This window comes from Crocodylus porosus, unplaced genomic scaffold, assembly GCF_001723895.1.
Source record: "Crocodylus porosus isolate Cpor-Errol unplaced genomic scaffold, CroPor_comp1, whole genome shotgun sequence".
NCBI classification, from domain to species: domain Eukaryota; kingdom Metazoa; phylum Chordata; order Crocodylia; family Crocodylidae; genus Crocodylus; species Crocodylus porosus.
In genome coordinates, this window is record NW_017728886.1 from 250,982,461 (window position 1) to 251,008,962 (window position 26,502).

Sequence of the window (26,502 nt, forward strand, 5' to 3'; positions counted from 1 at the left end):
GTGCCGCATAGAGGGGGAGGATCACCTCCTTGGACCTGCTCGAGATGCATCTGTGGATGCATGACAAGGTGCGGTTGGCCTTCCTTACTGCCTCCCCACACTGCCGGCCCATGTTCATCTTGGCATCAATAATGACTCCAAGATCCTTTTCTGCTTCTGCACTGACGAAATTCATTGTCATCTTCCTACGGTATAAATACACCATCCTGGTTTTTTTCCAAATACAAGATATAAATATTATTGAACACTTCTGTTTCTTTTATATCATTATTAACAATTTTACCATCTTTGTAAAGGAATGGCCCTATGTCCTTGGTAAGACGTCTTTTGTTCCTAGCATATATAAACTACTAAGATGCCTTACCCTGATTTTTTTCTGTAATATCCTTAGCTTCCAGTATTAATTTTCTGTTCTTCGTAACTGCTAATTGCTGTCTATTTTCATATGTTATATATAACAATAGATTTATACTCCCTATATTTTTCTATATTTTTTTTTTATTTCTTTTTTTGCTTGCTTTATTTTGCTACTGAGCCTTGATGAAAAGTTAATCAAAGTTGTCTTTCTTGTTAATTGTGGAATCATTATCTTTTTTGGTTATATAAAAATTATTCTCAAAGAACTCCCAATAATTATTTACATTTCTTTATCTCATTTACATTTGTCTATCAAGCATAATGTCTATCAGGGCTGCCTGTACTGAAGGTAATTACTTCCAGTCCACTAATATTCATCTATGCTTATCCATTATACTACCTGGTGTTCAGTATGCTTATGGTCATTAGCAGTTTATTTCCTAACAAATTATTAATGATAATTATTCACTGAATAAGCTTAGAAACCTGGCTGCTATTGTATCAAACAATTATGGAGTAGAATAAATCTGCCTTCTGGAGCATAATGAAGTGAAAAGCTAGAGGCAGTATGTTTGATCATTAATTTACTAATGAATATTAAATACCACCTGTAATTGTGTGGAGCTGTGTCAGAAACGCCGCAGTACAATACTTTTGGTGTGTTCTCAAGTTGTATGCATTTTGTAAGCCAAGCAGTTGAGAAAGACATTGTTGGTGTCACTGGGCATAACCCTAGGTAACTCAGAGGGATGGAAGACCACGAGTGTCGATGAAGCCCCTCTGCTCTAGGCCTGGACAAGCCAGGACCCCCCTTGCCCAACCTTTATAATCCTTTCTTTGGTGCCTGTAATCTCCTGTCCTTCTGGAAAACAGGCGAGCTAAAACTGTTATCTGTGGAATGCAAGGGCACTGCTCGGAGAGAGAAGGGAGGAGGGAAAGGGGAGGAAGAGGGGGGCCAACTAGTGGAAAACCACTGCAGAAAATTGACCAAGGTATAAAAATACACTGTTGCAGGGCTAGGAGCGCAGGATTTGAGACAATACAGTCTCCCTGCGCCTTTTACTTGAGCTCATATAAACTCTGTCTACTTCTCCCCCCAGTGTTCTAATTTGGCGTGACGCACCGGGCAACGAACCCAATTGTTGCCTCCCCGGGCACCTTGTGCCAGCAACAACATAACGATCAGAGATTTGGACCAACTATGTTGTTAATTCAACAAAAATATTAGCAAACAAAGTTTGTTTTTTGCATATTCCCTGGACCATCACAACTACTACAACACTAAAAAAGATTTTAAATAAAGCAGTAAGCAGCATGTAGAGGATGGTTTGGATAGGGATGATGTACCTCAGGCAAGGTGTTGGACTAGATAACATCTGGAGGTCCCTTCCAGCCCTGCTTCTCTGTGATTCTATGAACGGAAATGCACTGTCTTGTAGGACAATCACGAGTGAGTACCTGGTTGAACTGATGGATATTTTCTGATATATTATGACTAAATGCTACTAAAATATTTTTTTCAGTAATGAACAAATATAGAAAGTGGTTTGGAATTGAAATGAACTCCTTCTTTTGATAACTTTACATTTTCTATCACCTTATTTCCATGTGTAGTTTGGAATCCTTTTCCATTTAGGCTTACAATACCAATGATGGATTCACAGCACTTCAAGTATGTGAAGGTTTCCAAGCCTGCTAATTCAAATAAACAGGTTCCATGCCATGCAGACTTTATGGTCCAAAACCAGACAAAGGACACTCCAGGGCCATATACATTTTATTACTCCAGCTGAGAAACTTCAGATGATCTGTCTTTTTACTCTTCTTCCCATCCCAGTAACTGCCTGGCTTCTTCATCTTCTGTGTTACAGTAGTATACAATCTGGCTATTAGGAAAGGCTTGCTGAGATAGGGGGCAAATAAGGAACCAAATTGATTTAATGAAAAATTATGTCTGAATCTATGTGAATAGCAGCCAGCTAATCACAAAATAATAGGCAGATAATCCTTGGATATCCAATAATTCATAGTTACAGTACATATCACTTTTATAACTCTCCAAATTATCTCTGTTTTATAGATGAGGGAAAGGAGACACAAAGGCCGTATCCAGATGAGCGTGGACATTTGGTTCCCCAGGGAGAAGTAGCAGCAGCACACCTTGCACTGCAGCTACCTATCCCTGGGGAATGCCTATGCCATGCGTGCTTTGGCATGTGGCAAGTTACCCTAGGGACATTCGGGGAGGCTGGGGCCAGCACTGTGCTGGCTCCAGCACCCTTACCTGTGGTCCGGGGGGCCTCCCAGGGCTGCAGCAGTGGTGATGCTGCTGGGTAGAGCCTGGCTGGCAGCCACGGCCCAGTTCCACTTTTCAGCGGTGCATGCTGCCCATGCCTGCACTGTTCTGTTTTTTTTTTCCCACAGCTTTTTTTGCCAGGGATCAAAAAAAAACACAGAAAAAGAAAAATGGAGCAGCATACACATGGGCAGTGTGCCCTTGCAGAGTGGAGAACACCTGACTGCACTATGTGGCACTGCAGACATGTTTGTGGTGCCACATACCACACAGCTGGGCTAGACTCGACACACCCAAAGAGACTAGAGGTCAGATCCTTGGCAGGCCATGAAGTCTAGAAGGGAGGACCTCAGTTCAGTTGTGCTACTGATTTGCGATATGACCACAAGCAACATATTTCACCATTCTGCTATGCAACAGCTATGGACAGGAAAATTAATTATAGCTCACATTTGAAATGGCAGGGGGAATTCAGGTAGGCATGCCATCACTACCTGGTCTGGAATTGGGTTAAGACACTGGAGCTAACACATTTACAGTACTGAAGAATGTCATAGCAGCACGTAGCAGGAATTTAACTTTCCATATAATGTTGTGGCCCCATATTTCAACAAGGAAAGGAAGGAAAGATGTTTTTGTGGTTAAGACACTGGGCCAGGTGTCAGAAAAACTGCAAGCTATTCAAACTTCTTTCACAGACTTTTTGTGTGATGTTAGGCAAATTCTTCAATCCCTTTGGCCTTCGTTCAGGAATATATTTAAGGTGATGTATATTCTTAAGCAAATGAGTAGAACTCAATAGGAGAGGTGCAAATAAATAATAAAAATTTTAAACTGGAAAATGCTTTTCCTCCCTTGGAAAATACGTGACAAGGAAAAGAAAAAAGTTTTGTCAAAATTTTCCATGCATTTTTTTTTTTGTTTTTTCGGTGAAGACTCTTTCTGCCTGTCAATGAAAGATACTCTTCAGCAAAAACCTCCAAATGTTCTTTTGCTTTCAGAACTGAGCACTGTAATATAAATATGCTTCTGCAGTGCTTCTGGGCTTCCTGCCCAGATGCCTACAATGATACATCCTGGTTACGCTTTTTGCTAATCTGCTGTGATACATTATGTGACCCCTGACCTTTTGTACATCATGGGATACGTAGTGTGGCCAGGGACACAGCTGACAAAATGAGATACCAGCTCATTGGAGAGGCACCAAACTACACTTTCCATGAGATACCAGAGCGGTGGTTCCAAATGGATGTTTTTGGACATCTGGATTTCAGTAGCCATTTTTCTAGATGATCACAAAAGTTGTTTAGTTTGGATTTTCTGTCAAAAAACAATTTCAGGAGCAATTTTTTCTGGCCAACCCTAATCCTCTCTTTGTCCTTTTTTTCATGCACCCCCACAAAAGCTTGATGTTTATACTCCACTCATGATGGCAACCTTGATCACCTCCCAATTTCCTTTCTCAATAAGCACATTGGCACTTTCTACCATACACTCCCACACAAGTGAGATATGATACATGCTTACAATATGACATATGGCTAGGACAGCATATTAACTGAATTAAGAATTTTCAACAAAAAAAATGAATGTGTTAAAATGTCTCTCTATGAATCGAGAATTAGTGCCTATGGAAGAAAATCAGACCCCTTCCCAATTGTAGAGGAGGGGAGAAGGCTTCCTAGAAGACCAAGATGAGGATGGCTAGATGATGTAGTGTCAGACCTATAGAAATTAAATGTGGACAACTGGAGGATGAAGGCACACAGCAGACTGGAATGGATGGAGATAGTTGGGACAGCTAAGAGCCTCTAGGGCAGTGGTTCTCAAACCCTTTTTGTACCAGGACTCATCTGTAAATATCAATAGCCTGTCCCAACCCAGTAAATAGTTTAAGTAGAAAACACCCCCTTGGTCCTGCCAGTGCCCCTCACTCCCCCTGCCACTTCCCCCTGCCCCCAGCTCTGCAATGTGTGGGGCAAGGAGTTGGTGTCTGGGGCAGTGAGGGTATGGGGGAGGCACATGCCTCCCTAAATGTACGTGCCCACAGTGGGCACAGGGCTGCAGCCTGACGAGACTGGCATGGGAAGGAGCCACCTCCATGGCCCAGTAAGTGGGACCCAATGCAGAAGTGCAAAGCAGGATTGCGAGACTTGTTGCTGCCGCCACCACCACCAGCAGGACCCCCACGCCAGCTGCACTGCCATCAGCACGAGCAGTAAAGGATAGGGGGAAGGGGCTTTGGTGTCCTCACCTCCTCCTGCCACCAGCTGCTCGTGCACTGGCCCGTGGCTATACCCTGCCACGAGAGGCCAGCTGCCATCACTGCTGCTCTCCTCAATTGCTCATTCTGCCCCCTTGTCCATTACTCCTCATGCTGCTGGCACAGCTGGTGTGGGGGTCCTGGCAAAGGCAGCAATGAGTCTCACTACCCCAATCCGCTGCCTGCGCTGGGTCCTGCCTGCTGGGCTATGGAGGTAGCCCCTACCTGTGCCAGTCCAGCCAGGCTGCAGCCCTGTGCCTGCTGTGGGCAGCACACAAATCTGCGGGGAGGAGGGGTACATGCTGCCACATACTCCCCCAACATGTCACCTTGTTGTCCCATCCCCTTCCCCCTCCATTGCATTGTCTATGCCCCCTGCCCCACCTCATAGACTTATCTGCAGGGAGCTACAGGAGCTGCTGTCATGCTGACTGGCTGCTGTGCGCATGTGTGCATGTGCACATGCACATGCATGTGGTGCCTCCCTGCCTGATTGCCCTCCTCACACTCCCCCAGCCCCAAGCAGCTCCTTGAAGGCTGGAACCATGCCAGCCTGCAAGGGGAAACCCAGAGTTTCCCACGTTTTTTTCCTTTAAAGGAGAATCCATTTTTAAAGTTTGTTCATGACCCTTTCATATGTATTTGTGACCCACTTTTGGGTCACGACCCACAGGTTGAGAAACACTGCTCTACTAAACTACTAAATCACACATGAGTGAGGAAAGCTCTTAGTTAAAATCAATAAAGACACCTGTTTGTCCTTCTTTAACCCGTCCTCAAAACACCCATCTGGTGGCTTGTAAACAGAAACCTGCTACCTGATAATGACCAAGCAGAAGGTGAATTCTGATCATTATGATGGATTGATTTGTCTATACATAAAAGCTGTACTGCTTTAACTACTGGCACATTTTTAAAAAGTAATGTTCTGTGGAGTGGGCCAGTAGCAGTACAACTAAAGTGGCACAACTCTCCAAATCCCTAATGAAGATACAGTTATAGTACTATAAAAGTGTTTATGGCAGGATAACTTACTTAAATGGAATTTAACTGCATGGCTGTATTGCTATAAGACACCATGTATGTAAACCCTAATGGTGAAATTGTTTCAAAAGCAGTGTCTATATTTATTACAGATACTTCCTTCCCTCTTTTGCCCCAAACTCACCCTTCATGTCTTTTCAGTCTTCTATTTTATATGTGTACACTAGCTAATATAATGGGTGCTGGTTATGGCCTATTGGTACTATCACAATAGATGTGTCAAATAAAGATCCCTGGAATGGTTACTAATGCTTACTGGGTTGTTGCTTTCTATAAGGGGATTTTTGTTTGCCCGGCTTCTACTAGTGTGCCTGGTTTTTGAGATGTCCCATAACCATGCTTTGAAGTGCTTCCCCCAAATTCACAATTTGCTGTTTGAAATGCCTGTTGTAATGCTGTGTAATACTTCCCAGAGCCTTGAAGAAGGGGCGAAGAGCTGACTTAATGAAAAATGAATTTCTGTAAAAGATTTAAAATAAAAACCACTTGTTCAGTGAAATGTCCCAGGCAGCCTTGTAGCACTATCCCATGTCAGCAAACAAAGGCCAGATCCTGCACCGTTAAAGCCAATGGGAGTTTGCCATTGATATCTATAAGTTCAGGATCAAGCCACAACTTGTGTTCTGGACTTTTTTTTTATTGTACTGACTACGATCAAAGAGGTCAAATGTAAATTTTAGGACCTGCTTTATAGTATTCTTGAATGTCTCTCTCTTTCTCTCTTTTTTCTCATGGTTATATAGTTCAGAGACCATACATGTAGGATACTAATATGTTGTACACCTGGTAGCAATCACTACTCTGCATTATGCAGCCCTTTCCCAATATCACATATAAGCAGATGGGGCCTTTTCTCCAAGGGTGCTTTTTATTCATGTTCTTGCATTTAAGTTATCACAGTGATCTTAAACCACTTTTATTAGAGAGCCTGTTTTCAATCAGGAGAGGGGGCTTGTCACGGAGGAAAAACACTGGTGGGTGAAATGAACCACTTTGGAGAACAAAATAAACAAACAAGAATTTCCTCAATGCTCCATTTAATTTTTTTTCTCTCTCTCCCCCCATATTAAATAAAAGGTACTAAATAATTTACCCTAATGTTGTTTTTATAAGCACTCTCATTAGAGCAGATGTTTGCTCAGAACTGAAAGGAACAGCTTTGGGTTTAAAATGTAAAAGCAAAAGAAACAAGAATCCCTTGAGGAAGAAATTCAGTAAGTTGGGAGCAAAACAATGCTCATTAGCAAAGGCAGTGGGGCATTTCAAGGCTTCACCTTCCCATTTCCCTTTAATTTGATTTTGAAAACATAAAACTTTAAGTTTAAAAAGAAAAGACATTGCTCAGCTGAGCAGGCTAAAAACTGCTGCTGCTGCTGCTGTCACTGATTTGGTATTATTATAAATGTGTGAATAACAAAATGAAATTATTATTGTTGTTTCATTTTTGTTGGGAGAAGAAGTAACAGTGGGAGGCTTCCGTGGGTAGTCAGGCACCGTACCTGCAAAAACTGGCTTTGTCGAGACTAGAAGTGGCTCACTTTAGTTCACTTGGAGCCAACATGAATTAGCAAAGTCAGGGCTGTCTAACTGGTGGCTTATGGACTGCATACAACTCACAAGGGGCTGGTATACAGTCTGTGAGCAGCTAACTTGACTATGTGGCAGGGAATAGGGGGCTGCATGCCATCAGTGCCACCCATGTAGCAGGGGAGGTGTGGGAGTCCCAGTGGGGCCACTCTTGCAATATATGGCCCATGTGGCGAGTGGCCCCCCAGCTTCACAGAAGCTGGACAGCCCTGAGCTAAGTCAGAAGTAAACCTGACCACTTTTCCCTAGCATAAAGACAATGTAACACCCTTAGCAGGATTTTTGGCCATTTATATCCTACGTAGAACATACATTCAACCACTTTTCCTAATCTACAGTAAGAGAGTGAAAGATGGTCCCCCACTCTTAAATGCTTATTGCCTAAAGTTATATCTGTGATAAGCTCAGGATATCCACTAAGAAACGAACCAATAAGACTGCTCCAGGCTTATTCCCCAGTGGCCACTCTCAAGCCCAATTGGAAACCAAAGGTTTGAGGGTGAGTAATGGAGATGAGACCAGAGCATCCTTCACTAATTAAGAGACACCTACTTAATTCGCAGTTTTGCGGATTTTGTGGAAACTGCAAAATGCAAGATTGTCCATGAAATCAACAAAAAAAAACCTTAATAAAAATATGCTGGTTCCCCAGCGGAAGCCAGCAGTCCTCGCTGCTGGGAGGAAAAGGTGCCAGCTGGCGGGGTGGCTCAAAGGGCAGCAGACAAGATGACAGCTGCCCCCTCATCCTTCCTCTCCCGGCTGAGGCCCCTCTGGCGATCAGCACCGAGGGGTGGGGGCCTCTGCGCCAACCACCGCAGAGGGGCAGGGCTGCTGCAAAAAGCCCGGAAAAATTGGCTCTGCACGCCACAAGCAGGCTATGAAAAACCCTTTGTTTCACTATGATTTAGGCAGGTCCCTACTGATACACTTTTGGCTTTGGTGGGCTGGTCTGTCCCTCCGCTCTCTGGGACTCACAGATACTGCAGGATAGACAAGCCTTTTGAAAGGCTGGGGGAACAGGTTCTAACATGCTGTTAAATTTGCTCTTTCCCTTGGGAGAGGATGCCATAAGCACCCTCCTAAGCTGTCTTCTTACTTGTCAGGTTGGGCAGGTGTGGCGTGGGAGCACTTGGGCCTTGCTTGCTTCGCAGCAGCAGCCCTGGGCTCAGCAGCAAAGCAATACAGACGTATGGACATACATAGTCTTCTGGAGTTCTGATAAATCAGTTAGGTCAGCTGCTGTGGACAGGCTGTATCTTGTTAATCTTTTTAAAAGCAAATCAAATCACATTAAAACCATTCTGGGACAACAGCACAACCACGGTAGCAGAAATCTGTGGAAAACCATACTGAAAAACACTTTGCTAACACACAGGAAACTTCAGAGTGGATAAAACCCAAAAGCTTTGGGTGGCCAGCTGCTGCTTCTTTACTGTACATATATCTTATTCTTCAAAGAAAAGTACCCCCCTCCCAACACACTGAAATTATGGCCTTTTCTCAATTACACAAGTTCACTGAGGCCAAAGAGGCTGGTTCTGTGGCAGCCCAACTTAATCAAAAGAAAAAGGTCATTCTAAGGCAGTAAACCCATACCCACCAAGCTTCGTGCCAAACAGCTGCTTGATCTTTTTGGGAAAAGGAATATAAAATCATATAAATATCTTCACACTCCCTATGTAGCACTGGCCAAAAATAATGAGCCTTTTAAATATGTTTCATTGAAATGTCATTTTTAACATTTTCTAATAGCACATAAGCACCTACAAAAAGTTTTATTAAGGGTGATTCCATACAACAGAACTGTCTGCTCGCTCTAACTTTCCAGAGCATGGGCTTTCATAATCCCAACTCAAATCTTCAAAAATCAGGAAATCCTTGATTTAAGTGTTCCTGCACATCCCTGGAAAGAACAGTGCAAATACATGAAAGCAGGAGCTAACCCCCTCATGAAACAATTTCACACTACACCTTCAGCATGTCAGTTTCTATGGGCGTATCTATACATCACCATATGATGATGTCAGTACTGCACCATGTTTTAGTACTTGCTTGGGGGAAGTATTAAAACATGGCACAGTAGCTGCCTGTACTGTGGAGTACAAGTGGCGCACGGTTAGATTCATCAGCTACATTGCCATAGCCGAGCACTATAGCTGGGCAGCATGCTGCTATGGCATAGCCAGTGATCATGTGTCGACCCATGTGATTGCTACACTGCCATGCGATGATGTAGTGCATCACTACGTTGGCATAGGGTGACATGTAGATGCACCCTATAAGACATACTTTCATAGATTCATAGATGCTAGGGTTGGAAGGGCTCTCAAAGGATAACTGAGTCTGGCCCCACAGCCAGGTGTTTGTCCAATCTCCTCTGAAAGACCCCCAAGGTAGGGGAAAGCACCACCTTCCTTGGAAGCCCATTCCAGGTTTTGGCAACCCTTACTGTGAAGAAGTTCTTTCTAATGTCCAATGTTCTTTCTAATGTCTCTTCAGAAGTCATGTGTAGCAGCCCTCTAACCATTTTCCATACCCTCTGCTGGACTCTCTCCAAGTTGTCCACATCCTTTCTGTAGTGGGGGGCCCAAAACTGGAAACAGGTGCTTGTCCAGTCTCCTCTTGAAGACCCCCAAAGTAGGGGAGAGCACCACCACCCTTGGAAGCCCGTTCCAGATTCTGGCAACCCTAACCACGAGGAAGTTCTTTCTGATGTACAACCTAAATCTACTCTATCAGCTTGTGGCCATTGTTCCTGGTTATTCCAAGGGGTACCCTGGTAAACAGAGCATCTCCTAGTCCCTGCTGCCCCCCCCCGGTGAATTTATATACTGCCACAAGATCCCCTCTCAGCCTTCTATTGCAGAGGCTGAAAAGGTCCCTCAGCCTTTCCTCATAAGGCCTTTCCTGCAGGCCTCTAACCATACGAGTGGCCCTCCTCTGGACCCTCTCAAGGTTATCCACATCCTTCTTGAATTGCAGTGCCCAGAACTGGATGCAGTACTCTAGCTGTAGCCTGACCTGTGCCACACAGAGGAGGAACATCACCTCCCTGGACCTTTTTGTGATGCACCTATTAATGTATAACAAAGTGCGGTTAGCTCTGCTAATTACTTGGTCACATTGATGACTCATATTCATCCTGGAGTCGACAATGACTCCGAGATCTCTTTCTGCCTGTGTGCTGCTGAGAAGGCCATTCCTCAGGCTATAGTTATGCTGAGGATTCCCTCTCCCTAGATGCAGCTTCTTGCACTAGTCCTTGATGAACTGCATCCTATTGTTCTCTGCCCAATTCTCTAACCTGTCCAGGTCTCCCTGGATTCAGTTGCTTCCCATCAGTGTGTTTGTTTCACCCCATAGTTTGGTGTCATCTGCAAATTTGGACAGAGTGCTTTCCACACCCTCATCCAGGTTGCTGATAAAGATATTGAACAGCACCGGCCCAAGGCCTGAGTCTTGGGGGACCCCACTGCTCACATCTTTTGAGGTTGATACCGACCCATCCACCACCAGTCACTGGGTATGACCCTTAAGCGAATTTGCCACCCACATGACTGTGTACTCATCTGTGCTACAGCTGTTCAATTTGTTTATAAGAATAGGATGGGATACCATGTCAAAGGCCTTCTTATGTAGATGACATCTACCTTGACTCCTGCATCTAAGCATATAGTGACCTGGTCATAGGAAGAAACAAAGTTAGTCAGGCAGGTTCTACCTGCTATGAACCGGTGCTAGTTGCCCTTCAGCATTATATTGACTCCTACAGATGTGATCCTTGATAATTTTTTCAAGGGTTTTCCCAAGGATGGAGGTGAGACAGAAGCAAAAAACTCTGAAGAGCTCTGGTTTGTCCCTCCTATCTGTCACCAAATGCCCTTATCTATCCTGTAGGGGTCCTATGCTGCCTTGAGCCTTCTTTTTGCTCCCTATATACCTGAAGAAGGACTTCTTGTTGTCTTTCATTTTTGTCTCCAGACTGAGTTCTAATGCTGCTTTGGCCTTCTTGATTCCCTGCAAGTGTGACCCAAGGAGGTGTACTCCTCCTTGGTAGCTACCCCCTGCTTCCACAGCCTGTATGCCTCCTTTTTGCCCTTAGACTTTCCTGGGGTTCCCTGTTTATCCAGGAGGGTTTCTTGGCCCCTTTGCACCCTTTTCTACACAGTGGGATTTCCTCCTTCTGCACCCAAAGGATCGCTTCCTTGAGGAACAATCACCCTTGCAACAACTTCAGCCTGGTTGGGCTAACTGACAACCATATCTCTTGACTGTATGGCCTCTGAGAGCTGCTCAGAGAATTCCAGGTCTAGCTCATCCTCCTGGTGTCTATAGTAGACCCCCACTACCAAGTCCCTTTCCCCTTGACCCCCTTGTATCCTAACCCACAGTTCCTCAGTTTGGCCCTCCTCTGGTCCCATTTTGATTATAGAAGATGTATATTGCTCCTTAACGTATAGAGCAACACCCCGTTCCCTTTTCTCCCCGCTCTATCTCATCTGTTCAACCTATAACCTTCAATGCCTACCACCCAGTCATGAGTAGGGTCCCACCAGGTTTCAGTTAGCCCAACCAGGTTGAAGTTGTTGCTTGCAAGCTGGAGTGCAAGTTCCTCCTGCTTGTTCCCCATGTGCCTAGCATTACTGTAGAGACATTTAAGCCCCCCATTCGGTGTCTTTGGTACCCTCCTGTCCTGATGTTTATCAGGCCCCTTAGTGCTTACCTGGGCTGATCCAGTGCATGGTTCATGGTTCTTGTTGTCCACTGCATCCCCATCCCCTGATGAACCTAGTTTAAAGCCCTTTGGAGGAGATCAGCCAACCTGTAAGAGAACAGACTCTAACCTTTAGAAGAAAGATGAAGACCATCTCATCCCAGGACACCTCTCATGGAAGTGCAGATCGTTGTTCTAGAAGCCAAAACCTACATGATGACACCAACTACAGAGCCACAGGTTGACTTCTCCGATGCAGGCATCTTAGTGTTGACAGTAACCGCTGACCAGGAGGATTAATGAGAAGACCACCCGTGCTCCCAACTTCCTAATCCTGGCCCCAAGAGCCTTGTAGTCACTCATGATGTGGTCTGGACTACTCCTGGCTGCATCATTCATGCCCACATGGATGAGGACCATAGAATAGTAATAGGAGGGCCAGATGAGGTCAGGAATCCTCGCACTGTCCATAAGGAAATAAATGATTCATCGATTTTAGGAAATATGGCTTCTAACTAGATGCTTCATAGATGCTAGTGTTGGAAGGGACCTCAACAGATCATCAATTTTGACCCCCTGCCTGGGCAGGAAATGGTGCTGGGGTCATATGACCCCAGCCAGATGCCTATCCAGCCTTCTCTCAAAGACCCCCAGGGAGAGCACCACCTCCCTTGGAAGCTCTTTCCAAGTTTTGGCCACCCTTACCATGAAAAAGTTCTTCCTGATGTCTAGCCTAAATCTGCTCTCTGTCAGTTTGTATCCATTGTTCCTTGTTAGTACAAGAGGTGCCCTGATTAACAAAACATCTCTGATTCCTTGCTGCACCCCCTAATGAATTTGTAGGCAGCCACAAGATCACCTCTCAGCCTTTTCTTGTGGAGGCTGAAGTGATCCAGGTCCCTTAGTCTCTCCTCATAGGGCTTGACCTATAACCATATGAGTGGCCCTCCTCTGGACCCTCTTGAGGCTATCCACATCCTTCTTAAAGTATGGCGTGCAAAACTGGATGCAGAACTCCAACTGTGATCTGACCAATGCCACATAGAGGGGAAGTATCACCGCCTTGGTTCTATTTGTCATGCATCTGCGGATGCATGACAAAGTGTGGTTAGCTTTGCTGATGATTTCATCACACTAGCAACTCATGTTCATCTTGGAGTCCACTATGACTGTGAGATCCCTTTCCTGCTTTTGTGATGCTGAGATGATCATTTCCCAGCCAGTAGGTGTGCTGGATATTTTTAGTCCCTAGGTACAGCACTCTGCATTTGTCCTTGTTGTACTGCATCCTATTGTGTTTTGCCCACTTTTCCTAACTGTCCAGGTCTGCCTGCAATTGTTCCCTACCCTCTGGAGTGTGCACTTCACCCCACAATTTAGTATCATCTGCAAACTTGGACAGAGTACACTTCACACCCACATCCAAGTCACTGATGAAGATATTAAAGAGTACAGGACCAAGGACCAAGCCCTGCAGGTCCCCACTACCCACATCCTTCCAGGTTGATACCGACCTGTTTGCTACCACTCTCTGGGTGCAACCCCCAAGCCAATTTGCCACCCACTGGATCATGTAAACACTTAAGTCACATCCTCTTAATTTATTCATGAGAATGAGATGAGATACCATATTAAAGGCCTTCCTAAAATCCAAGAAAATGACATCCACCTCTGCTCCTGCATCTAAGCATTTTGTGACCTGATCATAATACAAAACCAGATTAGTCAGGCATGATCTAACAGCTATGAATGCTTGCTGGTTGCCCTGCTGCATTATTTTTCCTGCTGGACTCACAAAATATGATCCCTAATAATCTTTTAAAAGACTTTTCCAAGGATGGAGGTGAAACTGACTGGCTTATAATTACTCGGATCCTCCTTCCTCCCCTTCTTGAAAACAGGGACCGCATTGGCACTTTTCTAGTCCTCCAGGACCTGACCTGAGTGCCTTGAGTGCTCAAACAGCCGTGTCAGTGGTTCTGCTATGACACTGGCCAATTCCTTCAGTATTCTCGGATGCAGCTCATCCGGGCCTTCTGACTTGAACACATCCAGTCCATCCAAGTGAGTCTGCACCAAGTCAGCATTGACAGTTGGTAGGGTGGTGTCCCTCTGATGCCCATCTAAGAACCCATTTGGAGATTTATCTTGACGGTTGTTCAGGAACACTGAGGCAAAAAACTCATTGAAGAGCTCAGCCTTGTCCCTCCTGTCTATCACTAATTGCTCCTGCTTGTTTAGCAGGGGTCCTATGCTGCCCTGCACCTTCCTTTTACTCCCTACATACCTAAAAAAAAGACTTTTTATTATCTTTAATTTGTGTTGCTGGCCTCAGCTCCATAGTTGCTTTGACCTTTCTAACTGCCTCCCTGCAAGTGCAGGCCAAGTAGGTATACTCCTCCTTGGTAGCTCCCCCCTGCTTCCACTGCCTATATGCCTCCTTTTTTGCCCTTAGGCTCCCCTGGATTTCTCTGTTTAGCCAAGGAAGTTTTTTTGCCCCTTTCCTCCCTTTCTCTCACACTGGGATCATCTCCTCTGTTTCCTTTAGGAGCGACCACCCTTCCTGGACTCCCATCTCACCAATACTCCTATCCTGTAGTGTGTCATTGACTACACTCCTGAGCACACTGAACTTAGCTATGAACTAGAGATGAGAAAACTTTTTTTCAGGCAAAAGGAGCAATAGCTTGAATTTTCATTTCAAACTTGAATAGAACCCTAAGCTCTGTCCCTCTTTAAGACTAAAAAAACTCATGTTTAAGAATAATTTTCATGCATCCTATAACTTCCTGATTTCAGCAGAAACTCAAGGCTAAAAAATACCGTGAGAAAAAAAATAATCCAACATTATTTCAACCTCAATTCAAAACAAGAGGTAAAGAAACAGACACTGATGAGATTAACAGCTAGAGCCTCTGCCAGAAAAATAAAGCTTCTCCCATTGTTATCTCAGACTCTTCCTTACTAAAATTCCCAGAGCCAGAGCCTCAGCTGAAGTAAATTGGCCAAACTCCATTAAAGTCAATGGAGCCACAATGATTTACAACAAGATGACCATATACCATTTTGGTTTGGAGGGTGGTCATATTTAAAGTGATATAGACCTAACTCCAGAGTATGCAAAGTGTAACTTTTTAAAATTATTTATCATTTGTTAAAACAAGCATACAGCAGCACTCAGCGCGCAGGGACTGTTATGGCTATGAGTCACTCATTTGGGACAGCTCCATAATTCTCCCCAACATCAGACTATGCTCCTTTCTCTACTAATTCTCAAATTTGCATCCATTTCAGCCCATTTAAACAAACAGCTAGCAGCACTGTAACACAACAAGCCCTCTTTAGAATGAAACCCTTTGGGGTTTTTTTGTAATCTTTGTGGAAAAATCTGGACATTACAGTAAAAGGATTATGCTAAATTATCTTCTGCCACTGAAGAGCTGGACAAAGCAGTAGTTAAATGCATGGAATGAGCCTTCTAAAATGAGTACTTTGTCTGTCACTGAATTCAGAACCAAGAAATTAGCCTAAATGATTTCAATTTACATATGTTTGCAATTTGCATTCAGTCCTTACACCTTACAGAGACTCCCTTGTTTGCTGTTACTTTAGTAAATGTTTGTTCACAAGCTGATTAAAATCAAGCAGGGAGGTCAAGCTGGGATCAAGTCCAAAACTGGCAGACTCTGCAGGACTGGACTGATCCCCTCTCAGAGCTTGATTCTGCTCCATTGACTTGGACCAGGATCAGACCCCAAATCCTTTCCTATAATACAACATTTCTCCACTGATTTCATACCGGTGACCATTGCTTTAATGACTTCCCTCTACTACCTGCCCAATTTAGATCTGTATCTTTGTAGAAACAGCCACAGCTCTTGATTGCACACCACACTGGAAGAGACCAGCGTTATGGAGTCAGGCTGAAATTAGGGCACAGATGCAAAAAAAACCTTAAAGGAATAGATCCGATGTACGACACAGGCACCTATGGATTTGAGCACTGCAATGCCTAATTGTAATGCTTGGTCCTCGGAACAGAATCCACAGCGAGGTACCTTGGCTTCCTGTTTAGGCCATGGGGACAGTTAGGTGCTTCCACAGAAATCCAAACAAGTCCTGCACGCTGCTTAGAGCCAACCAAAAGGAAATGCCGAGCATCAAAGGGTTTCTGAAATCTCACTGCCTCAGCAGGGATTGCAAGCAGTTGCCTCCGTCTGCTTGAGATCCAGAGTCCAGAATCCTTTCCTTCTACTGTGGGCATGAGCCAGTAACCTTTCTTCGACCAAAGAAACCAGAATTCACTCTTTTTAAAATATAGCTGCCCGAGAAGGTAGATGAAGTGTTGGCATTAGTGCCCATCTTTGATATAATGACCTTGTGGTTAGAGCACTCATCCAGGAAGTGGGAGTCCAAGGCTATAGGTCTTTCTGGTGGGGTGGAAGACCACAATACCCGCTTCCCAAGAGATTGTCTTAACCACCGACCTCTAGGGTGGGCCTGGATTCCCATCCAAGAACTGTTCATGCATTTTACAGTAAACAGTCATTGTATAAAAATACATTCTCCATGGTGATTGCACTGTTCACTAGACTACACAGTCATACTCCCTTTTTCCTCTCTCTTTTGGGCCTACAAATCTTGAATTCCATTTTACATAGTGACATTGCTTCATTAGGAAAGATGGAGAGACCCTACTTCATGCCAGTCGAGCTTATTTGTCTAGCTAGTGCTTAAGGCACTCTCCTGAGAGAGAGCTGACATGGATTTAAATGTCCTCAGGATCAGGTGGGCCTAGACCCAAGTTTCCACTTCCTACATGATTATCTACTAGGTTGTATAAAAACGGATAAGCATCTTTTAAAGAAAGTTGTGAGCCCTTCTCAGGTCTTACAAAGAACAAATGTGGGCACCTACCCACAGGCAAGGATTCTGGCCTCTGGCGTGTGAGTGGGTAGAGGTGGCTATCTGCACCTTCTGCATCAGGTACCTACATCTAAACAGGAGCAGAGTTTCAAACACACCGTGCTCAGCATTTCTTCTTGGCTAGCTCTTGGGTTGCAGCTCAGCGTGTGGGGTTTCTAGGTTGCCATTCTGAGGTGCATTGTAGAGAGACCCTATAAATCTTTCCCTGGGTTTTAGATACCAATCCAGGAGAGGCACATTTCAGTGCTTAACTTGTAGGTGCATAGATCCTTTACTGGAACTAATCCCAGAAATGAATGTGATGGGCGAAGCTTTCTGTTTGTATGTCACTATTTTGTATTGATGGCAGATATTTTCTGAACCTGGGTGCAGCACTTTTCATGTATAAGTAGATGAACCTTTCTTACTGCCTCCACCACAGCTCTTCTGAGTGCAGCTTGCTTTGCAATTTGGTGCTGTTCTGTTTTGCTCTTGGCACATTTTATTTTACTGAGTTTTCCAGCACTCTTGAGATGAGGTGGGGGAGGGGAGCATTATTATCCTCAGACAACACAGGTGGTCAGACTCAGGCCAACTGTTGCCCAAACAATATGTCAAGGTAGTAGATGTTGACTGTTTCCCAAACCACATGTCAAGTGAGTAGAACAGCCAGGATAAAAAATGGCTGAAGATCTGCATTCACAATACCCTGCTCCATGTTTCTTTTTCTTACAAAAACTAGACCAAAGGATGTGATCAAACCTAATGATACTGAAATGCAAAGCAAAGAAGATTCCTCCCATTTAAAGAGGCAAGCTGACTTTTAGAAAGACAGGAAGTAGTAGGAACTACCATAGCATCAAAGACCAGAGGCTAGAATAAGATACAGTGGCTCATACAATGCCAGGAAGATACAATGGCTCATATGCTATACAATGTCTCCTGTTAGCCTTTCCCCCGCCCCTCTCTGCTTTACTTCTCTGCTTTACCTTTTGTCTTTCTAATTTCTACCTCTTTCCATCCTCGCTGACATCCTGCCACACTTTTATCTCCTCTCATTGCTTGAGGTCTCAGAACAGCACAGACTCCCCACGCCTGCAAAAGGATGAATCTGCCTGAAAACTTGCTAAGAACTTTTTTTTCAGCTACTCAGTTCATCTAATAAAAGAGACCACATCTACTCAAACAACCAGCCCACCTATGTCCTTAGACCAACAGAACTACAACCAAAAACCCAGCCTATGATATAATCACTGACAGGGTCATCAAGTACACGCGGTCCATAGGAATTCAATCTAGGCTATGGGTGCAATGAGTCATGTGCAGTGGGAAAATGCAGTAGTCTAATCAGGCAACAACAATAATGGTTTACTGGTCTAGCATGATTCTTTCCTTGGAAATTTCATCTACTGATAGATTAGTTTGTCCAGGGAGTTGGCAGTGGTATGATATCTTATCCTTGATCTTTGACTATGTCATCCATTTTGCCTGGGTTTGCTGCTGCATTTTGTTTCAGTGCCTTAAGATTTTAACTTTGGTCCTTCCATCTTATCAACCTTCTGCAGATGACTTAGTAGTTTTCTCTTCCTTTCCTTTTAACAGACTTTTCTTGCTTCTGCTTACTGTGCACAGTCAAAAGCCAAAGTCAAAGACAGAGGGGCCCACCTGCTGGACATGCCTTTACCTGGTTAGATATATTAGCAACTCAGTGAGAGAGTAGTTTTGCAATTGCTAGGTGCAGTCTGGAAAAAAGAAAACTCTGCAAGCCTTTCCGTAATGCTCAGTGTTATGGTTTGTTGTTACAATAGCTCTGTAAAACAATGGGGACCAATCTTTTTGGCAGGCATGCCACAAATTAGCCGCACATCCTCCCTTAGTGCCACTTTGAACCCTTTCTTCTGTCTGATCTGCTGCTCTGCTTTCTGCCCTGTATTCCCTGCCATATCTTCTGCTCTGCTTTCTGCTCCCCACTGTATCTGCCTCTATGCTGCCTGCTGCCTCCCCAATCTGCCATGTGCCACACACACACAGGGGCTGCAGGGTGTAAAACAAGGTATTTTATCATCAAGGAAGTCATGGCTGGGGAGTCAGACCTTTTAAAAAACCTACTTACTATTAAAATTAAACAAATCCAAATAGGCAGTTTCCAAGGTGAACAGGCAAAGGACTAAATTAAGTTGACAGGCTGATTTATTAAATTGTCTATGTAAGTTAGGTGAGAACTTAGGGTGGTGGGATAGTCATTCTTTGCCGGCCAACAGAACAGCTGAAATCACACAGCAAATCCTTAATTAATTAAGCTTCACAACATTCTTGTTGCTAGAGAAATAATGTCAACCCTTCCTCACTTTAAAGGAGGGGAAACACTTCATGGCACAGCCCAACCCTGCATACCGTGTCTTATCAGTCTCAGGCTGTCAGCTCCCACTTCCACTTTTCCAGCTGTGCTTTTATTGCTTGTAAGTCCAATATTCCCTAAGAATATCGTGGTTTCTTCCATGCTGCCTCTTATGCATGGGAGGGGCTCCCCACAAAAGTTCACACAACCATTATTGTGTTCTCCTGAAAACTTATTTCTGATGCAATACCTATAAAGCACATTGCAACAGGTAGGCAGCCAGTAATCTGTGATCTCTGCTCATTTCTTTAATCAGGATGGTCTTGCACTTACTTTCAGCTCTCCACCCTCCTCACCCGGAGCTTTTACATGTATTTGTTTTTTGCTCATCTTTCACCAAGGCTGCACTCTCTTTGAGGCAAGGACCATCTTTTCAGTACGTGCATATGCAGCACCTAATACAACAAGACCATGAACCACAACTAGCAATATACCATGTGCAGCTGCCATACAAAGAAACCAGAGTAAAAAAGAAACCAAACCAGAAATTTAAGTGCCTCACCAAAGCTCAGTCAAGACAGCCTGTGGCAGAGATGGGCAGAGCACTCAAATCTCTCGATGCCTGAATGTCTGCTTCAGCCACAAGGATATCTTTTCTTCCTTTGGCCCTTCCCTAAGACCCAGGGACATCAATGAAAGTCTTTTCATTGGCGAAAGCACTTTCATTACCACCTAGAAAAAACATGGAAAGATCAAACAACTACATTGATGTTTAATTTTTTTTTTAAGGATGAAAATCTAGGAGAGACAGTGAAATGGGAAAGAAAGGACAATCACAAAGAATGAATAAGTTGTGTGAGTTTGAGGGACAGGCAGCTCATGGAGATCCATTGTCTGATGGCGTGATCAGAAAAGGTTACCATACAGTGACTTTGAGCCATGGAGACCCTAAGATACAGAGTGAGATATAAGTTACTAACAGGCTAGGCTTCCCTGAGGCACAATTTGGAACCAGTCCTTCCAGCCCACAAGCAATAAAGGGCCTGGACAGATGATTCATTCATACAGGTGTAATTAAAAAAAAAAAAACAGTGGACAGGCCTGGGTTTTACAAAAACCTAAACCGTAGGAACTTTGCCAAATAGGGTAGTGAGTTATCCCCAAAAGAACTAAGGAGATAAGTGCTCTTAGTTTTGGGGTCACCTGTCTGCATCCATGCCACAGTAGACTTTTCTTGCTGTCCTAATTGCCTAGTGGTGAGGTGCTGTTAATTGCTTTCTTCTGTGTGAGCTACTTTGGGATAGCTGCACATCTGTCTGTTCAGGATCGTCATGTCATTTTTGTCAGTGTATAAAATATGAATTACACTGCAGTCCACACACTCCTGTGGGCCATCTGTTCAAGTCCACACACTCCTATTGCACTCTGTCCTCCATTTCACACTCCCCTGGTGTGCTCCTACCTCAGAGACAGCCAATAAATAACGTTTTGTTTGCACACTCGCAGTGGTGACCAGCATTGCTGGAAGCTGAAGAAACAAGGCTGAATGTCTGACTTCGAGGGAATGAGCCTTTCCTTAATATACACCTCTATTAAAAGGCATTCTTGGGGCTATCAGTAAAAGTCTTTTATGTAGCCTCTATTATTTGCAGCAACCAGTTCTGTGTTTGTGTGCGTGTGAGTGTCTTAACAGAGGTCTTTCCTATGATCTCCTGATCTTTTTCACATATGTCGACTGCATCTGAGGCAGCAGCCAAATTATCACTGTCATTTCTGTTGTAAATAGAGCCCCCTCTCCCACCCCTGCTGCCTGCTACACGCCCTTCACTAAGACTGAATATTTCTGTCCCAGCACAAGAATCCTGCAGCTTCCTGCTCTGGAAGAGGCCAAGTTTCACTTGCCCACTTACATCATCTTTGTTCTCTGGACACATGTGCTTCCACTTCTGAGTCTCATTTCATTTGTTTCTTATGTCAAACAGGGGCTTTCCTTAATGCTTATTCATTCAAGTAGTACCCTGCCTACATTTTTTCTCTCTAGTTCAACGGTATTTCCCTATACTTTCCTATTTACGTAGTTCCCTTTTGTTGTCTCTTCATAGATTTATAAATTCATAGATGGTAAGGCTGGAAGGAGGCTCGGAAGATTGGGTCCAGCCCCCTGCACCAAGCAGGAAAGACAACCGGGGATCAGGGGACCCCAGCGAGGTGACTGTCCAGTCTCCTCTTGAATATCTCCAGGGTAGGTGATTGCACCACCCATGGAGGAAGCTTATTCCACAGTCCGGACACCATGCCTGTGAAGAAATTTTTCCTAATGTTGAGCCTGAATCTATCTTCCAGGAGTTTGTGGCCATTACTCCTGATTTTCCCCTCAGGTGTCCTGGTGAACAGTTGCTCACTGAGCAACTTGATGCACTCCCCTAGTGTAGTGGTAAGCTGCTATCAGGTCCCCTCTCAGCCTTCTTTTTCTCAGGCTGAAGTCCCAGATCTTCAATCATTTGCTAATAAAATTAGTGTAAAATTCCAGTAGTAGCTGAATTTTGCAGACTTTCCTGCCTCCTTTCTCTCCTCCAAAAACAGCTCCTCCTCACCACCAAGATGCCTGCAACACTGTGACAATGAGGATAAAGAGTACTAATTAAGAAGTATGCATACCTTTACCTACATTTCCCTGCACGTATATGTTGCTGAAGCAGTTCCAGATGTTTTACTTTTTGCATGCCGGTGTCAATGTGATTACATATTTGAATGAAACCTGTAAGGATCAAGTTTTTTTATCAGGTGTTTGGAAAGTCTGTGTTTATTTTTGCTCAGTTGAGACTACTGAAATGACTTCTTATTATCACAGGGTGGAACTGGAAAGAAATGCTGATGTCAGTTTTGTGACATCCTGATATTGAAGAAGTTTATTGTACAGGCAGGGTGGTAGTTGACCTTCTGAAATATATGGTCATATTAATCTCTTTTCTTGGTACACATAAATAAGGAATTAGGAATGGGGCTTCCTAATAAACAACATTTCTTAGGAATTTCCATGAATTCCTTTGGAAAATGCCATTGGTTGTGTCTGTTTACAAACAACAGCTTGCATTTTAAGTGTGATTTTACCCTGAGAAAAGCCTTACAGAAATAGCAGAATGAGAAACTATATTCAATTAATCATAGAATCATAGAGAAGTAGGGCTGAAAGGGACCTCCAGAAGTCATCCAGCCCCCTGCCTGAGGCAGCATCATCTCTATCCAACCACCCTATACAAATCCGTTGTCTAACCTCTTAACAAAACTACACAGTCAACCCTGACATAAGACCCAAGACATTACACCCTAACCTGCCATGTGGTGGTCAATGTCCTGTTGCTGGAAAGGCTGTTAATGTACTCTCAATAGATCCCAGGAAGAAGGCCATGGCCCCTGCTACAGAGAAAGCAAAAACCCTGCCAGTCTATACTAATCTGACCATGGGATAACATTTCTTCCTGACCTCAACTATAGTGATTGGTCTGACCCTGAGTGGATGGACAAGAGAGTTTTTCCACTTCTTTATTATAGCCCTTCAGGTACACAAAGACTGCTATCATGTCCCCTCATCATCCTATTAGCTCTATCCCGGCAGTCAGATCTGTGGAGATCCTTCTGAATTGCTCTCCCATCCTCCAAGGTGTTTTCAGTCCTTCCTGGTGTCACATCATCTTTCTAAAAGCTTTCTATGGCACCATCCATATCATTAATAAACATGTTGAACAGCAGATGTGTCTGTAAGATGAGGAGCAATTTGGTCAAGCACATGATCAGGGTCATAGTGTGACTCCTGAGTGCCCAGGGGGCAGTGATGTGTATGACTGGGTGCATCTACACATGTGCTTTACTGCGGAGTAGACTAATTAGCTCCACAGTATAGCCTCATCATCTACACGTGTACTGGCATTAGGGCACAGAAAATTATTGAACTCTGCCATAAGATAGCACTACTGGGGACAGATTACCTTATGGCAGAGTGATTTACTGTGCTTTAATGTATGTATGCATATTGATTGTGGGCATAAATTGTGCCTGGTCAGCCCAGTTATCCAGGGGCCTGCTTTGCCCTGGCTCAAATTGCTACTGTCCCTGGCACATGTGTAGATGCTATATCCAGGAGCAGTTTCCTCCTGCTCAAATGGCTCTAGAGTTTATTGTGTCACATTAATTGCATGTGTAGATGCACCCCCTATATCACTCACCGTACTGCTGGCAGTCCAGCAGAGGTCAGTCTGACTGTGTAGCCACTTCTATACTTTTGTCCCCCACCGACATTAGTACCTGCAGCTTGTGCCCCAGTCACCCTTACTTTGTTATACTACCATGCCTAATTAACTTAAAGCATGTAAATAACTTAGCCGAAGCTGACAGGACCTATTAGTTTCAAGTTGAGCTTGGCTTTAAGTGCTTTGCAATTATGGAGCTGGCATGCTCAGTACCTTGCCAGCATCAAACACATCGTTCTTCATATTCATTTTACATGCTGACCCTATTCATGGACCTAGCGAGGTTGTGGAGCCAATACTCATGCTTCACTCTAATGCTCTTGAAGCCCACAAGATTAGGTTGTAAGTAGGAAACAGACGTGTGTATGCACACACTTTTGAAAGTGCGTGTGGAGGGGGATAGGGGTCATCTGCTTCTATGAAATTTTGAAATGCCTGAGGTTTAAATGAGCATATTAATAGTTACACACCTTGAAAAAGCTTTCAAAATCACATTCCTCTTAATGATTTTGATAATAAATTTTTAGTACCATGTGCAAACAGAGCTGTTCATATGCAAATGTGATTTTCATACAAATAGTATCATGATAGTCCCATTAGTGTGTGCACAGGGTTAGGTCAAGCTCATAAGACTAAATGGAGAAGAATTTGGCCCATGGTATACAAAAAGGCTATTAATTACTGCTGAGTCAAACACAATTCACAGCTGACATATGTCTATGAAAAAGCAGCATAAATGAGAAGGCAGTGTTCACAAGAAACTCCGTCACTAGGAAGTTAATGAGAACTGAAAAGGACTTGCACTCTGGCCTTAACTGTGTCCATCTGTCTTTGCTCTTACTTTCATCCTTTCTTACTAAACCCTAGTCTGTTTTGTTCTTCTTGCTCTTTTAAAAAATGTTCCTTTATATTACATTTCCCTTTTCTTCCTTTCTCTTTCTTTTTCTGCTCCATCAAACATTTTTGAAGTCCAATTTTGATCATGGTTTCACAACGTGAATCTCAAAAATTTCTGTTGCTAGAATGTATAGATACCTTCCATTGCTAGTACACAGAGTGATTAGTGGTAATACTATGCAACCAGGTAGATGCCATAGATTTAGAAAGAAACTTTTGTTGCTTGCACATATAAAGATCTTTTTGACCTGCAACACAAGGCCACATAAAATCTAGTATTTTCCTGATTTTAACCCTTTTCGTATTTCCTTCAAAAATAGCATTATCAAATTGAATTGATCCATATCTCATGCTTACTATATGAGAAAGAGAGCATTTTTAGTCATACAATGAGCCATACAGTTAGTCTTATACAGTCTAAAAACTCATGTACATCAAGTTCAGTGTTGGAAAGTGAGTTAGTCGTAGGTAGGAAGGGGATTTGTAAGTGGGCTCCAATCTAAAATTTCAGCCTTCAAAAGTAGCAGGAGTTCTTAGAAATCAGACTTTTTTACTAGTCTAGCAACAATTAAAATTAGTTTGAATGAAGTCAGATGCACCCTCTGAGTATAACAGGAAGTTGGTACCTTAAAATAAATTGCTGATTAAGCAGGAAATCATAAATGAAATATTTAATATGTCTACATATTCCAGTAGAAAAAATACTCAGACATAGACTTACAATTTCCCTTGAATTAATTGTGCAAATGCTTCATATCTATTTCTAACATGTTTCCAAGACACATCTTTGAAGAATAGGTTCTTATATTGCCCTCAACTTGGTAATGTCTTAACAGCTCCCAGTTGTGTACTGAATGGCATAACTGTCATCTGTCATGTGGTCTGTTCTCTCTCTTCTCCTTTCAGAGGAATTGGGCCTGGTATAGAATCTGGTTTTGAAGAGTTTCCTTTTTAATGTGCCTACTGTTAATGTGCACTTATGTTAGAGGAGGAACGATGAGGAAGTGCTACTTGCACATAGAGGAAAAATGGCAAGGCTTGTGGTAGTCCTTGGTTCCTTGTCCTCCAGCCTCAGACTCATTCCTGACAAAGCCCTGTCTCCTGCAGAGATGGGCTAAAATGTAAGAAGTGCCATACTGGGTCAGACCAATGGTGCATCCATTCTAGTAGTCTGTCTATGATAGTGGCAGGTGGATCCTTTAGAGGGAGAGCACTGAACCCGATATATTATAGAGTGAACCATCCCCTATTCATTACCCTTCCTGGCATCCACCATTTGTGGTCTAGAGATTCCAGAGGAAATATCTCCAACCTTTCTGTTCAATACCTATTAATAGATCTGTCATCCATGAATGTGTCCAGGCTGCTTTTGAATGTGTCTATGATATCTGCCTCCACCACCTCCTGTGGCAGTTGATTCCATGAGTTAACTACGCATTAGCTAAGCTTTTCCTTTCTGATAGAAAGCTCTATGCCTGAAGAGAGAAGTCTCTGCCCGTGATTGTCAGCTTCAACCTCCATGGATCTTTGCACAGCTGGAAAATAGGGACTGATACTATGCATTTGACTCCATATCCCATGAGAAGTCACTATAGGAGAGTGGAGCGCAGGCTGGGGTGAAGAAGCAGGGCATGCAAGCATCTGCTGTGGTGTTGATGTATCATAGGAGGCAACCGGAAAGAGATAAAACAAATGCTGCTAAGAAATGACCCTGTATACCAGGACCCTATCCAGTAAGCATGAGGGTATAGGCATAACAGATTACAAAGGATGGAGGACGGGATTCACCTCCAAGGAGGATTATTCTGCACTGGTCCGGTCCTGCAGGGAGCAAACCAGGAAAGCCAAGGCTGC